The 17,803-nt window shown below is 40.5% G+C and overlaps 1 long non-coding RNA gene across 2 annotated transcripts; it reads right to left on the reverse strand.

Moving 5' to 3' along the window:
• Positions 1–382: 382 nt before the first annotated feature.
• Positions 383–4,730, reverse strand: LOC140865676 (uncharacterized). 2 transcript variants are annotated; one of them, XR_012144690.1, is made up of 3 exons: positions 4,524–4,730; positions 2,461–2,608; positions 383–1,021 (listed from the first exon to the last, which is right to left on the reverse strand). It is a non-coding gene; the product is annotated as an uncharacterized lncRNA (long non-coding RNA). The 2 variants fall into 2 exon arrangements; XR_012144691.1 differs by lacking the exon at positions 383–1,021 and having other exon boundaries at positions 2,371–2,608.
• Positions 4,731–17,803: the final 13,073 nt, after the last annotated feature.

A 17,803-nucleotide genomic window follows, 5' to 3' on the forward strand; every position in this document is an offset into this window, starting at 1 on the left:
TAGGTACCAAACAAATTATGTAACATGTAGTCGATTCAGGACTCAGATTTAATCTTAAATTACGGAAATTCTCCTAACTTGTTCAAAGGTCTATTTCTAGAACAATCAAACCTAATCAAATATTGACGGATTAATCTTTTGTAATTCTAATCAAATTTGAATACATGAAGAACTTTGAAAATTCAGTATACACCTAAACCGCACACTGAAACCGAATTCTATTTCTAGTCGGTTTTACAATATGTTGATTATCAGAGTGATCGAAATCAATTCCTCCTCTGTCAACTTGGAACAGATTAACATGCAAAAAAATAGTTGATCAGACTATCCACAAGACAAATATGAATCTAACAATCAATAAAATAAAATCAAGTCTGAAAAATCCCAAATAAACATTCAAGTTTTCTATATGAATTTGTCCGGCCCAATCACGTCGTCTTGGTTGAAGAAAAATTACTCAATAATTGAAAAATAAAAAGAAGAAGAAAAGGAAAGAGAAATCTTCTCTCCCAAGCCTTGTAGCCGCCTCCCTTGTGTTGTCTGCGTTCTGGAACTTCGGAACCCCCAAAAATATGATATATCATCTATTTATAGTGTCTGGATCCTGTTCCAATTTATTTCCTTCACAAAATAGGATTCTCGAATAAATCTGACGGCGGAACACGCGCTCGAGCGGATAAGAATCTCGCTTGAGCGAGTCCTTTTTTATATTTTTCTGAAACGGCGACACACGCTCGAGCGGATAAGAATCTCGCTCGAGCGCGACTTCAATAGGCAGAGTTCTATTTTATCTCCTCCTCTCGAGCAAGGAAGAATCTCGCTCGAGTGCGTTTTCTACGCAAGGACTTCTGTTTTGTCACTCCCGCTCGAGCAAACTGGGATCTCGCTCGAGCGCGCATGCTGCCTTGGCCCACTGACTTCTCTTCCCGCGATGTAGTGAGCTGGAAACTCGCTGGGGCGCGAGACCTTTTCCAGCACACCTCGTTTAATTCCTTTTTCCTCCATAAAATCTTTAAAATGCCTACAAAAATAAATCGGGGAGTAAAATGCAAACACTATAAATAAAAACTAAATAAAACATAACGAAAACACAATAAACAAATAATAATGCATGCAAAAATCACACAAAATATCACATATAAAACACCGTTATCAACTCCCCCATACTTGAATCTTACTCGCCCTCGAGCAAGACATGCAAAAACAAATTGCAAACAAAACATCAGAAAGAATGAATCATGAACAACATAGCCTCCGATAAGTTTCAACTCCAACAACTAAAAACTACAAACTTCTGATTGTTCACAATACACTGTCAATGTAACGTAAACGTGTGTGTGTGCCATGTCATTCCATTTTCATTCAACTTCAAAAGAATCTGTCCTAAGAATGCGTAGAAGCCTATGACAATTCAGTGCAAGTGTCACAATCTAGCATTCCTTCATCCCAACAATCTCTAACAAAAACATGCACTTTCTTGAGATTAATTACGCAACGCCGGATTTTGCGCCCGGTTTTTCTTATGCCCCAATAATTACCCGCAAACTTAGCTATAACTAAGATAAGATTCGAATTTCAATCCCCTCGTCTATAGCCCAGATGGAGCTACAAAACCATTTAACCCGCAAACTTAGCCATGAAAAATTAATTATGATTTCAATCATTTTCCAAGCCCGGATGGAATTGTCATTTTAAAATTTCAAATTTTTAACCCTATGGAACCCGCATACTTAGTCAAGAACAAGGGATTAGGATTTCAATCTCTTGCTCGTAACCCGGATGGAGTTAACATAATAAATTTTTTTTCAAAGAATTTTGGTAAACATTTCTACATGCAATGTCATAAAATCATCAGGAATCCAAAGACACTATCACGATCAACAAACACCTATCGCCTTGCAATGGTCAAGCAAACACGAACTTCATCAATTACTTCCCTACATTACACTAGTCTGACATGCGTGCTTAAAATGATTCACGATTCAACCAACAGTTTCTCATGTTCAATCAAAAGCAACATTTATAAAAAAAATTTCAACAACTCCATCATCATAGGCCAGTAGTCATCATTATAACTATTCACACAACACAAACACAAAACATAATGATATGCATGAATACGAACTATATGCAATAAACTAGACCAAATGAATGCAAACAACAACACAAACAAAACTAATCTACCCCCCATACTTATCCAAAGCATTGCTGAAACGACCCTAACTAATTCTTATAATTAAACTAAATAAAATACGGATTTTTCAAAATTTCAGCATGACCTACCTATTTAAATCACAAACCACCTGTCACAGACAACAAATTTTAAAGAAAAGAAAACAACACTAAATAAACTATACCGAGAAAGGAACGAGAACCGGAGAAGAGATTCGACATTTCGAACAACAAAAGATCAAGCAATTACATATTTACATGCCCACAAATAATTCTATAAATTCTTACAATATCATTTATCCAATCAACATAATAAAAGACTTTAAAGTGTTAAAATAAACTTTTGCGAAAGATTGGCATGGTCAGTGGGATGTGCCGTGCCCGTATCACAGTCCACTCGGAAGTCCTTCCCCGCAATCTCGATGATAACTTTTACCTGCACCAAGTAGATGTAGTGAGCCTAGGGGCCCAACAAGAAAATGGAGGAATAACAAGTACTACATAAATACATGCACACACAGATTAAAAATAGTCGATACTAAAAATACTATTGTTTTGTGCCCTTGCTTTAAACAAAATAGACTTCAAAACTGAGTGAACATTAATATAACATATTCATGGCTAAGTCACTTATAATCAATGTAACTGCATAAACTGTACTGAAACATAGTCATATGAATTCTATGAACTGTCATTGTATCTGAATCTGTAACTGCGAACTGCGAACTGCGAACTGTGAACTTAGATCCTTGATTGTGACTCTGTGGTTTCGATCATGATCATGGCTGCAGTGCACTATGCCGCAAGGAGGTCAGGATGACACCCAACCCAGTCTTGCCCTGTAATTGGTAAGGGAGGCCAAGATTTCTCTTAACCCCACACATACACGTCTATATTTGGTAAAGTAGGCCAAGACGTCTCTCAACCCCACACATACACATCCTTTGGTAAGGTAGGTCAGAACGTCTCCCAACCCCACACATACACGTCATTTCTATAGTCACAATCATCTCACTTCGTTCATAAAAAATTTTTCTTTCATACTTTCTTTCTTGCCTTTATATAAGAACTTAGCATGCATATGTAGATGTAATGTACTTGAAAATATTTACTCAATGATCATGCAAGAGACTCAAATGCAGATGACCGAGATGGTGATTTAGGGAACAAACCATGGATGATAATCTAAACCATAAATTTGAGCTTAGGACATTCCGAGCGGTTCGCCCGTAAAACTTATAACTCACTCATTTCTTATTCAAAAAGAATTCTGCTTGAAACCACAACTCCCACTCACTTAATACTAAGTTTATAAGTTGTCCTCAAAGTATTGCTCATATTCAATCATTTTTAAAAAAATCATTCCGGACAGCAAGCACAACACACTAAAATTCTGCACCTATATATTCCAAAATCTAGAACTCAACCAAAACTTAACCGAATGAATTCCCGCTTGAACCGACATATTCCCAACATCTTAGACTAAATTCCAGACCCAAGTAATTAATTAAAATCTGACTTTAACCCTGTTTTAAACGTTTGATCTCGGGCAGCCCTAGCACTTGACAAAAATTCTGCTCACCATGTCTTAACTCTTTCTCCCTTTCAAGACACCTAACCATTGAATTCCCATGATCCCAACCTATAACCAAGATCAAGACCATTCTTTAGACTTCTCCAAGCCACTAGGACAGCCCTCCCATGCCATAAGTTGGTTCGTAAACCAGCCCACAAGAACCATTAAACCGCAGCCCAACCTCAACTAGAATCAAAATGTTCATCCCTCCTATTTACAAGTTAACCTCAATCCATTATAAGCACTACCATGTGAGCTACATTCTCACCCATGGTAGCCCCTATCCACCATCCAAGCAACACAACAACATCACACCATTTTCGAACCAAACAAGGCAAATATGCGTTTCTGAAAATTTCAAAAAAAAGACCAATGAAATCACCATTTCAAACTCATATAAAATTTCCATTCCCAACATTAAACATAAGGTTATGCATAAACTTGGGTAAGATTCCAGATGCCATTTTCGAAAATAACCAGGGCAAAAATCTGAAATAAGCCATCGAAACAGGGCAGTAAAAATATTCCTTCGAAAATTATGCAAACACCCAAATTCAAATACCAGGAGCATTATAGAACAATCACAAACACGAATCAAATACCCCACAGAAATCTGAAGAGGACGAGCAACTAAAAGAATAAAGAAACAGGGGCACCGAACGGCTACTGGGAAAGGAACGAGCAACTTCAAACATAAAATTCAAAATACAAGAAGGAAATACAAACACACGGCATATAAATCCACTTGGTGAGTCAAGAAATCCATAAGTCTTGCCTTTGCTACGAGAATCAGAAATGGTGAAGGGCAAACTCGGTTGAGTTGTGATCGAGCCAAGGAGCGCCGGAATTAGCTTGAACAGTCAGCTCGGAGGAAGACTACGCCGGGAAGATGAAGCTACTGCGGTGGCCGAAGGTTGGAGGAGGATGAGAGTGCCGATCGAGAGAGTGAACAAGAAGAAACAGGGTTTTCGAGTGATCTATCGGCCAAACTGGAGAAGAGGGGAAATGAAAATTGGGCCGAGTAGAAAGTGTTAGATGGAAACCCCATTTGGGCCGTGAATTGGGCTTTGGAAATCCCTTATTGGGTCGAGCCACATGAATTTTAAATGTGTAAGTAAATATTATATAATATGCAGTATTTCATATGGCGAGAGTAAAAGTGTTAGACACAGAGTAAAAGTGTTAGACACAGATTTCGCAATACTGACATTTGAAAAATTCAAGAATTAAATACTTAAATTCTATTTACTGGATTTGAAAATGCTAATTTCAATATTTAAATATTTTGATGTCACAACGATAAATAAAATATTTAAATAATAAGCGAAACGATTAAAATAATTTAAACAAATTAGGCAAACGTTTATAAGCAAATTAAATAAATACACAAGCGAAATAAAAACTTTTAAAAATGATTTGGACAATTAAAAAGGTATTAAATAAATAAGCTAAACATTTAAAATAATTTAAAATAACTGACCGCTAAACTTAAGTTGTTTAAAATAAACATGTTAGACAATCGAAAGTATTTAAATAATTAAGCTAAACAGTTAAAATCATTTAAATGAGTAAACTAAACAATAAAAAATCATTTTGACAAATAAAATTAAACAATTAAAAATATTAATTAAATAGTTAGTACAATAAAATCATTGAATAAATAATAAAAATATTTTATTAGCACACAATTCAAATAAACAATTTAAATCAATTAAAACCAAAAATAATAATCCTAATATTTATTAAATTTAATGCATGCGATTTAGTAGATTAGATTTTAGGTGCTACAATTCCTTCCCCCCTTAAATGAAATTTCGTCCTCGAAATTCAAGACTTACTAACTAGGTTCGAATACCTTAGACCGGATCAACACTAAATTTTCTAACTTTGCACCTACATAAGTTGACCCAAATCAGCTTCCACTGCGCACTCTGATGCTTACTAATATCTATATCATCAAGGATCTGACTAACTTTTATTGCAATATAAAACTTACAATTCTTACATCTTCCCAAGTGGTCTTATCCTCGAGGAAATTTTATCACTCCTCAAATTTACTTTTGATCATCTAAATTTTATCAACTTAAGAACGTCATCCTACTGCACTGATAAGTTCTACAACTTACAAATTCTTAGACTTTTATGTTATTGCACAACCTACATTTTGCTAACCTTATATCCTACGTCGGGATTCCAAGCAATAGAGCTCATATAACCAATAAATAGTTTATGTCGACCTCGACCATAAATTATAAAATTTCTAAAAACGAAGCTATGCTTAACGTCTATTTATCAATTAAACTTAACTCATATGATATACAACTCGAGCTCTTAAGAAATTCACAAGTCCTCAAATTAATTAGCGACTAAACTCTAAGTTCTTCTAAATATGGCAGCTAAGAGACAATATAATTCTACCTCGTCAGACCTCGAAATAAGATATGAATCTGACTCATACTTCCCCAACATCGATACATGAAACCCATCATGTATCACTAACAACTCTGCGCCAGCTCGAATGATAAAACAAATTACCTATCTCCTCAACAATCGCATCAGGACCGACAAATCGAGTTAATTCTCTTATATACCCAAGTCAATAGTACTACGGAACCATGATACCCTCAAGAACAACCTAACAACCATTTTGAAATTTTAAAGGTCTATGCCACTTATTAACTTAACTCTGTTTAGTGATCCTGGACTAAACTCAAATCCCTTATTAGTTACTACAACCTTCTACGCTTCTAAGGATGATTAAAATTTTCTTAAGCAATGATTAAAATTTTCTTAACCATGATACCCTCAAGAACAACCTAACAACCATTTTGAAATTTTAAAGGTCTATGCCACTTATTAGCTTAACTCTGTTTAGTGATCCTGGACTAAACTCAAATCACTTATTAAGCGACCCAACCCGGATCCACTACCTAATCAGAGTTAAGAGCATAATTAAGCATGCATTAAAATAAATTGCTGCGGAAGACTTAAATAAAAGCAGACCGGCAGAATACAACCGGTTAAATAAATTCAATTATACAACCCAATCGAATAAATAAACCCTAAAGGCAAAACCTACAGCTAATCTCGCTGTCCTCACTGGTCACTGGCCAATCCAAGCTCCTGGTGCTCCACCCTGCACCTACACCTGCCCTGTCGAATAGGGTGTCCAGATACACAGAAAAGACTGGACGTGAGCTCTAAGCTCAATACGAAAGCACTGGGTAAAACATACAAATATGATGCATGCAAATGATAGGGTATCCATATCTGGGATAACTGTATACAACTGCTCAGTAATAGCGCCTAGGACATGAGTGGTACAACCCGAGAAGCAAACCCTGTGTACACTGGTCATTCCTATAGGACGTGGACTGTGTCCCCGATTCTAACCACCCATGACCCGTCAGTCACTGGGCATTAGACATCACCCGTCCAGATAGGGCTGAGCGGCCCTACATGGCTCATCTCACAAGATGGACAGGCACAATATGATATGCACATGCTGCATAATAATATGACACACAAATGCAACATATAAGCATGTAAAACCCGCTGGCTATCTCAGTCTGTACTTACGTACCTTACTACAGGCAGTCCTAGCAGTCCCACTCTAGGTTCCAAGCCTATCATCAACTCTACAATGAAAATACCCATGCATCATTCATTAAGCTCTAAAAGCCTTAACTAAGCTATTGCATACTCCTAAATAATTTAAGGAGACCATAGCTATACCTGCGTTCGTCGTCAGCCCACTGATGGCGACTATCCCACAACTAGGGGCACACCCCTGCTGCAGCTCCACAGCCTCGAGCACTGCTCCGCTATTATGTCAGACACTGTCTGACTATACTAAAATATGTTCCCTACTCCAACTCAAAAAAAATAAGATTACCCAAAGCCCTAAAATAGAGCCACGAGGGCGAAGTAGAGGAATTCGGTGCGCTTTGAAATGAAGCCCTCGCACCTATATTTATAGACAACGATCGGAAGCTCCGTTCCCGATCGGAAGCTCCGTTCCTCCGATCGGAAGCTCCGATGCCACGCGTTAATCCCATCCACATGCAACCACACACCTGTCACCGACGGTCGATCGGAAGCTCCGATTGCTGATCGGAAGCTCCGATCTCCCTGCTTCCGATGTGGTTCCGAACTCACCAAGATCGGAAGCTCCGATCATGGATCGGTGGTTCCGATCCCACTCGAGTCTTGGGATCCTCTAAGCCATTTTTGAGTGTCCTGGATCCATTTCTGGACTCCGTTAATCCTTTTGGAATTTCCTTAATCATGTTTTACTTAATCCAAACATGAATACGCGATTATTATACTCATTAATCGCTAATTACGGATACGGGTCACTACATTCTCCCCCCCTTAAAAGATTTCGTCCTCGAAATCTAAGGTAATACCTCGAGAACGAAAGATAGACCACTACTTGAGTGTCTGATCGAAATAGCTTCCGACACACTCAGACTCTCGTCAAATTCCCTATAAGCTCCATTAATGCTTAACCCCATTAATATTCTTTCACTGAAGATTACTGCGCTACTGGTCGACAGTCAAACTTCCCTAGCGCTAGCGTATCGTAACACTGATACATCTTTCACTCGGACCACGATCTTCCTGATCACGAAGGATACAATACCCGCTTGATCAATATCATCGTCCCAAAGTAATTTTAGACTAACGAAGACCAAGTCATGAACTGACTGGTTTACGACATTCGTCGAATTACTTATCGAATCAACCATCTAATGGTTTCAAAATTTCTCGGTGCTCAACACCTTTAGTCAGGAAAACATTGTGCTGACACATTCTAACATGAATCTCGCTTTAAGATAATCCAGTTGACTCAAGTCTATACTTCAACGTAACTGCTCACAATGTTCCCTAGACTGGTTACCCTCCCCACTCTCCCTAAAGCACAACCGGCTTCCCAAGGAATACTGGGAACTTAAACCATCATGTCTAGTACATTCTGCTGTCCACGTTTCTTAGTATAATCTCAACACTGTGCCCTGATGATAACTATCATCACTTGCAATTCATGACGCTACGTCATCTCCTAGCCATTGACCTGCGAAATTACGCATACATTGCAATGGAAGTCATCACGCCTCTGATGATCTACATCATCTCGATCATAGGTTATTCACCTCATGAATTTGATCGATGGACGTCCTCCTGATAGTTATACATACTCGCAATCACTGTACGCTCATCAAAACTAAGGCAAGCTCCCACCAATATGCTCGACTGGGACATTCCACAGTGCACAGACATATGGAAACGCTTCCTATTTTGGTAGCGCTTAGTCGTGTCACGTCCAAATTAACCCAACTCAGATTAAACAATTAAACATGTAGTAGCGAGAGTAGGGATCGTTCCCACGAGGAAAGTGAAATTTATCTGTGTTCTTAAAATTACTGAAATTAAATAAAAAAAAGGGATTTGGATTTTAAAAAATAACTACTAACAATTTAAAACAAAATAAAATACTTAAAAACAAGTCTTGGTATCAGTCGACTCCACCCTTGAAATTATTCATTTGATCATCGATTCTCTAAAAATAATTAATTCTCATTGAATATTCACCATTGGAAATTTAATTCCTGTTTCACCTTAATTTTAGTTAACTAGACACAAGCGTTCTAAATTAACCCTTACCAATGAATTAACTCAATACAAGCGATCAGATTTAAACCCACGGCAGCATTCAAACTAGTAAAACTGATAAATCTAGACAACCTATACACAAGCGGATGAATTTAGCCTAGTCAATTGTTATCCCTACAATTCCTAATCTCACAAGCGGACGATTATTAATTGTAGTTGCTTCACAAATCAGAGGTTTCAAACAATTAAGGATTTGAATTCTAATTTAGCAGTAGATTGTATAGAAATCACAGGCCTATAATCTCATACACAAGCATGGCAATCAATTCAGAATAACTCTTGATACGCAATTTGAATTAAACAAATACAAACTGAATCTCACAAATTTAATAAAATCAAGGGTTTCGTCTTCCTTCAACCAAGAACAAAAACTAAAAGATTAAAATCTAAGAACAAGGAAGAAAGAACCAAGCCGCCAGAATATTTCTCTCTGTCTTCGGCCGTCCAAGTTTGCGTCGTTCCCTCTGATCTCCTCTATTGTGTCTTTTAAATCTCTTTTATATGTCCTCGAAGCCCGTCAAAGAAAGTCCGACAAATCGAGTGTTTTAAAGTTACAAAAATCGGCCAATTTCTCGCACAGAGCAGCGCGGGCGCGCCTTAGCTTCGTATTTTCACTTCTTTTCACGTCCAGGGACGGCACGGGCGTGCCTATAAATCGGGAGGGCGCGCCTTAGCTTCGCATGTGTTATTCTGCAGCGAGCGACAATTTTAAAAAATAATATCTCACAATCTAACCGTCGGATTGAGCTGAAATTTGGACAGCTGCTTTAAAAAATCTTGAACTTCATTCTGAACGGTGGAGATCGGATTTGGACTTCTATAAAATTAAATATAATTTTCAGATCATTGCTGCTCCGTAATTCATTCTCGCGCAAAAGCTTTTCCATCTTTTCCTCGACAAAAAGATACGTCCTATACAATAAACACGGGAGCGCGTAATGTAGACATGATGCATGAAATACAAACTAAAACTTAATTAAAACAAATGAATGCATGCAAAAACGACAATGAAATGATATGAAAATATGCAACACAAACATGAATATCATATTCCGTCTCGAAACTCGACAGTTATTTCACCTGGTATAACTCAACTCAGAGTCTCTGATAATACCATCATCTCATACCAACCTCCCAATGTTGAACATACTGATCCTGGAACTAAATCCCAACGGATTCTCAATTCAAATCGCTCCCTTGCCGAACGCATCAGTCTCAGCACTGAACGATCTAATTCGTCGATTCCCTAGTCAATCCTGGGAAATACTTGTGCTCGAAGTAACTTGCCACCCGACGCACATCCGAATATCGTCCATTGCTAAAGTACAATATCCGTGACAAATGGTCCGCACTGATGTGGCTTGTCGACTGGAAAGAACAAAGTTGCTTCATCGCTATCTTGCGAAATCTTCAATTCCCACAACAATCTTGTTGGCTACTAAGTCAAAATTCTACTATCTCTGTAATTTCATAGACATCGTTCATCATACGCTAGAAGATTAGTGACACATCCTGCTAGATCTCGAGGATTAGATCCTAGCTAATGTCACATAGATCAGACAACTGATGTTTCCTTGCTAATGTCCATTAGCATTTCCAACTACTCGTCGGATCCAACCACAACGGTACACATAGATGCCCTCACTTAACCGAAATGTACGGTCAACAATCTTCACTATTGTTGTCAATGAAAAACTCTCACATGAAACAACAACATGATCCTTTCTTGACCTATTGCTATCACTAAGCAATTGATTAGATCAATATCAGTTTCCTTCTTAACAAGAATGCACTATACTGGAAACTACCAACTCCCTTGCTTGTCTCCGCTGTCAAGTTAGCACCTAACTTGATCATACAAGTCCACTTGCAATCGTTCCCGATTACAGCAATTCCGGAAGATTCATCTCTGGCGATCATTGAGACTTAAATAACTCAAATCTCCGATTTCTCTGAGATGGTATTCAGTACTCATCCCATAAGCATTACTCGACAAAATACTATCCCAAGTATTTCTTAATTGCTACATCCTGATCAACCCTGATTGGCTCAACCAATCGAATTCGTCAATCTATTTAAGCTCGAACTTATCAGATCAAACCACCACTGATCATCCAACCTACATGGCTCGATCAATAACCATGACTCAGCTGCCACAAAGAACCATTTCCAAACGGTGTCAGAACGCAGTACATAAGTAGTTTACTTGGCACAAGTCCTGTGCTTTTTCAGCACTACTAACCGCTGCTTCGTATTCTGAACTTAATCATCCTAACTCTGACAGAGTTAGCCAATAACCACTAGTAGTCACTAGCACAGATTCCGTGCCACCTAAGCACTACTAATCGTTGTCTTGTTCACCCAAGGCAAACATCAAGATATGCTAAGCCCATTTCCATCCCATGGAAAATCCTACGCTCAATCTCTGAAAATATCAGACAGTAATTAGCGCAAACACTGCACTAACTATCCTTGCTTCGTTCATCCATGATGAATATCACGATTCGTCAAATTCAGAATCATAACTAACGAATCTCCAAGATTCTTACAATCTTCGAACACTCTCCTGATTATATCCCTTGTTAAGACTGTACAACAATTTAAGATTAAGGTAGCTTACCACGATAACCCACCTGGAAAATCACCAAGGTTTCACGGTCATAGGCCACGCTTCCCTCATATCTCAAATAGTCCTGCACAATAATCAACATCTGATATAATCCAATACTGATGAAGCCAATCATCAAGGAGTAGTCCTCATATTCGAGTTGAAGTCTTAAAACAACATTCCATCCAGTATCTTGGATAATTCCTATCACAAGGAAATTCTAACCACAACTTTGATGACAACCCCTAGTCATCGCTGGTAGAAATCCGTCCACCTACTAGATCCACACGTCTAGCAGTAACCCAAAGGTTAAAACCTATCTGCTCAGAGTACACACTTGTCAAGAAAATCCCTCCATGACTGGTTCTTACAGCAGAATACTCAAACTATATATCTGGCACACCAAACGATATCAAACCATCGATATCAAACCTGATATCTTAATCCAAGGTCATACCCTGTCGTGACTGATACCAAATCCCTAGACTGAGTAGCCTTCCCACCGCCAATCCTGAAACACAAAGGCTCCCAGGTACCCTCTGAAGTACAAGGACTCCTAGAGTAACACTGGCATATGGCGCGCTCCATCACGTCTAGTCATGGTCATAGTCCACAACTCTCGACATATACTGGACCTGGTATCCCGATGAAAACCCATCATCACAAGTCTCAACCTAACGAAGGTCAGACAGCCTGTTCTAAGGAAACAACCTAGAACAAAGTTCAACGTTCTAAACCGAACAATACCCTTAATGCCTCTAGATGAGTCCACTCATCGCTGGCACTAACATAGTCCACTGACTAACTAGGTCAATCATAGGAAAATGCCTAGACTAACCACAAGTCAAATAGTCACAGTCGGCCCACTCAAATCCCATGAGCTACAGCAGTTGAATGCTAATCAACTAAACCCAATCCAAACTTCCGCACAATCATGCAATCATCCACGAATTGCTGGATAAATAAAACATGTATCACTTATTTCAAGTTATGTACAATTCTCTTTATTACAATCTCATGTAATACATACAGTATTCAAAATACAATTAAATGTACAATCGAACATGAAATGATACAACCAAAGTATGATGATTCATTACAACTGAAATACTGTTTACAACTACATCAATACAATATTTAAATCATCGTACTAGTCTTCGTTTCTTGAGCATGAAGTTTCTAATCGACACACGCATCGATACAAGCATACTCCCGACCAAGTCTCTCTACATGTCCTCCTACGAAGAACTCTGGAGAAATGGTTCGTGATAGCTAACCAGCTATATGCTCTGCGTCAGTGCATGTCTGTAGCGACCCTACCCGGATCCACTACCTAATCAGAGTGATTAGCGCAAGCAATAATAATTAAAGCGTTATATAGCGGATAATTCCAAAGTACAAAAACTCCAATCGGCAGAATACAACCGACGATAGAAACAGTGTATAATTATTTATACAACCAAATCGAAATTAGGGTATCAGAATCCCTAACAAACTACCTCTGCACGGTAGCAACCTCAACCCTGCTGGGAACCACCGGGACCGTCCAGCCTCAGACCTGACCCGCCACAAGGTGTCCCAAAACACGAAACATAAAGGGCATGAGCGACTACGCTCAATACGGAAGCAATGATATAAATACAAATATGAGCATGCACATGACTTTAAAAATCAGGGTTAAATCACTTTACTCATGGCGCCTGGAATACACAGTACCGGGCAAGAGAGCGACTCCGCGTGGTACTCGTATATTCCCAAGACACGAATCCTCAGGAAGAATCACCTCGACTGATAGAAACTGTCATGACTCACATCATACCCGATGCAGTCTCCGTAAAAACATATGCATGTGCTAAAAACAGTAAAACATAGCCAATACAGCACATACATCATGCATCACACACATATGTATAAATATCATGCCGGCTATCTCGGTCAGTACTTACGTACCTCTAACACTGCAGGTCAACTCCTAGCACACCCGTCTAGGTCCAAAGCCTACAAGTCTGCTCTACCGCGTCTACACATGCAAAAGTCCATGCATTACTATAAACGCTCTAAAAGCCTTAACTAAGCTATTTCATACTCCTAAATATTTTTAGGAAGCCAAATTATACCTTCGTCCGTCATCAGCCCGCTGGTGTAGAATCGTCTCAAAACCTAGGCACACCTCCGCTACGACGCCGAGATCGCTAGGCAACTTCCGGATTCCCAATAGGATGCCTAGAACTCCGTAGATCTAAGTAAGAAGGTTCGAAAACCAGAGGAAAGGAGGGGAAATCGGTGCACAGAATGAGGGCTCGGACCCCTTATTTATAGACGGCGATCGGAACGTCCGATCCCTCATCGGAACGTCCGATCGTGAAATCGGAACGTCCGATGTCACCTCACGTGCATAAGCAGTGACGTCATCTTGCTGACGTCGGTGATGACGCCAGCCCAAGCCAGAACGGAACCTCCGATCCTCCAACGGAACGTCCGATCCCGATCGGAGCTTCCGATCCGTGCTTCGGAGCTTCCGATCCACTTCGAATAATTTTAGGCAAAATTTAGTAATTAATTTCCTTAATTACCTTGATTAATTGCGGGTCACTACATTCTCCACCACTTAAAAATTTCGTCCTCGAAATTACATCTTAAGGAAAACATAGTACGCAAAATCAATGCTCTTATTACAACTGAACAATATACATTCGATACAACAGAGTACAAAATCTTAAAACAACTCGGGGTGCTCGGCTAACATCCGACTCTCCAACTCCCAAGTAGCTTCCTCTGTACCTCTGCGTTGCCACTGTACCATCACCAATGGTATGCGCTTGTTACGAAGCACCTTGTCCTTCCTGTCGAGAATCCTGAGAGGTTTCTCCACATATGACAAATCGTGGTCTAGTTGCACCTCAGTCGGACGCAAGATGTGGGACTGATCCGCCACGTACTGTCTCAACAAAGACACGTGAAACACATCATGAATCTTCGAAAGTTTCGGTGGCAAGGCTAGACGATAAGCCACGTCTCCAACTTTCTCGAGAATCTCGAAAGGACCAATAAAACTTGGTGACAACTTACCCTTGAAACCAAACCTCATCACCTTCCGGAAAGGTGATACACGCAAGAATACATACTCTCCTTCTTCAAAATGAAGTGGCCTGCGGTGAGTGTTCGCGTAGCTAGCCTGTCGATCCTGGGATGCCTTAATCCTGCGTCGGATCAATTCTACTGCATCAGTCATCTGCTGAATCATCTGAGGACCCTCCACCTGCCACTCACCAACCTCGTCCCAAAACAAAGGTGTACGACAACGACGTCCATAAAGAGCCTCAAATGGTGTCATGCCAATGCTGCTATGGTAGCTATTGTTATAAGCGAACTCCACCAATGGCAAATGATCGTGCCATGCTGGGCCAAAATCCATTACGGTAGCTCGAAGCATGTCCTCGAGAGTACGGATAGTCCTCTCCGATTGTCCATCAGTCTCTGGATGATACGCTGTGCTCAAACTCAAAGTGGTATCAAGATCACGCTGAAAGCTCCCCCAAAATCTTGAGGTGAAACGAGGATCTCTGTCGCTCACAATACTCAGTGGAATACCATGCAAACGGGCAATCTCTTGCACATACAGCCATGCCATCCTGTCGAAGGTGAAATCCCGGTTATATGGTAAGAAATGCGCGGATTTCGACAATCGGTCAACAACAACCCAAATCGCGTCGCAATTTCTGGAAGACATAGGCAAGTGGGTGACAAAGTCCATCGTCACATGATCTCACTTCCACTCAGGAATATCGAGATTGTGAAGTAGACCTCCGGATCGACGATACTCTGCCTTGACCTGCTGACACACAAGGCATCGAGACACGAACTGATAAATGCTGCGCTTCATTCCTTTCCACCAAAATCGAGTACGTAGATCCTTGTACATCTTCATGCTGCCAGGATGTACTGAGAACCTTCTATGATGAGCTTGCGATAAGATCTCGTCTCTAAGTGTGGAATCGTCAGGCACAACCACACGGCCAGAAAGACACAACAAACCATCCGCCTGAAAATGTAAACCAGCTGAATTCTCACCCTCAGTGAATCGGGCTAATCTCTGAATCTTGGGATCAACACCCTGTGCCTCACGAATCCGTCTATACAAGGCTGGCTCGGCAAGCACAGACGCAACACGAACTCCCTGTTGTTCCTTCTTATGACGGAAAGTGAAACCCAAGGAACAACACTCTTCGACCATTCGTGACACTGCACTGGTACGAAGGGAACTCAAATAAATCTTGCGACTAAGCGCATCAGCAACCGGATTAGAAGATCCTGGATGGTAATTGATTTCGCAATCATAGTCCTTCAGCAAGTCCATCCAACGGTGCTGTCGCATGTTCAACTCTGCCTGAGTGAACAGGTACTTCAAACTCTTATGATCAGTAAAAATCTGGAATCGTTCACCGTACAAATAATGACGCCATATCTTCAGAGCAAAGACAATGGCTGCAACCTCTAGATCATGTACGGGATAATTCCCCTCGTGAGTCTTTAGTTTCCTGGAGGCATAGGCAATCACATGCCCATTTTGAGTCAACATACACCACAAACCCTGAAGAGAAGCATCCGTGTGGACTACGAAACCACCAGATCCAGTCGGCAAGGATAGTACTGGAGCAGTCGTCAATCGATGTCTCAACTCACAAAAACTGTCTTCGCACGCGGAAGACCACTCAAAAGAAACATCCTTTCGCGTCAACTGTGTCAAAGGCCTGGCTATCTGAGAGAAATTCTCCACGAATCGATGGTAGTATCCGGCCAAACCCAAGAAACTACGAATCTCAGATGCTGTCGTCGGACGCGACCAATTAAGAATAGCCTCTGTCTTGCTAGGATCCACTGATACTCCATCTCTAGAAATGACATGACCAAGGAACACAACTCGGTCAATCCAGAAGTCACACTTGCTGAGCTTAGCATACAATTGATGCTCTCGCAAGGTCTGTAAAACAGTACGAAGATGAAAGGCATGCTCATCCATGCTACGAGAATACACAAGGATGTCATCGATGAACACTACAATGAACTTATCCAAGAGCTCTCGGAAAACCCTGTTCATCAAATCCATGAAAGCAGCTGGAGCATTCGTCAGACCAAATGGCATCACTAAGAACTCATAGTGCCCATATCGAGTACGAAATGCTGTCTTCGAAACATCCTCGTCTCTAACTCGCAACTGATGATACCCAGAACGCAAGTCGATCTTGGAATAGACAGTGGTACCCTGCAATTGATCAAACAGATCGTCAATCCGCGGGAGAGGATACTTGTTCTTTACTGTCACTTTGTTCAACTGACGATAGTCAATGCACAAATGCATCGAACCATCCTTCTTCTTGACGAATAGAACCGGGGCTCCCCAAGGTGAAACACTGGGTCGAATGTAGCCCTTATCAAGAAGATCCTGCAACTGCTGCTGCAACTCTCGCATCTCAGATGGAGCTAATCGGTACGGTGCTCGGGAAATCGGCGCTGTCCCTGGCAACAAGTCAATGCCAAACTCGATCTCTCGCACAGGTGGTAACCCTGGAATCTCGTCGGGAAACACATCCGGGAACTCACTGACTACTGGTATCTCCTCCATGTCCGGACCCTCTAAGGATGCATCAATCGCATAGATCAGGTAGCCTTCCCCGCCAGACTCTAAAGCACATCGGGCTTTCAGAGTAGAAACCACTGGCATCGGGGGTCGCGCTCCCTCACCATAGAAATACCAAGCATCCTCAGCCTCG

This window comes from Henckelia pumila, chromosome 4, assembly GCF_033568475.1.
Source record: "Henckelia pumila isolate YLH828 chromosome 4, ASM3356847v2, whole genome shotgun sequence".
NCBI lineage: Eukaryota > Viridiplantae > Streptophyta > Magnoliopsida > Lamiales > Gesneriaceae > Henckelia > Henckelia pumila.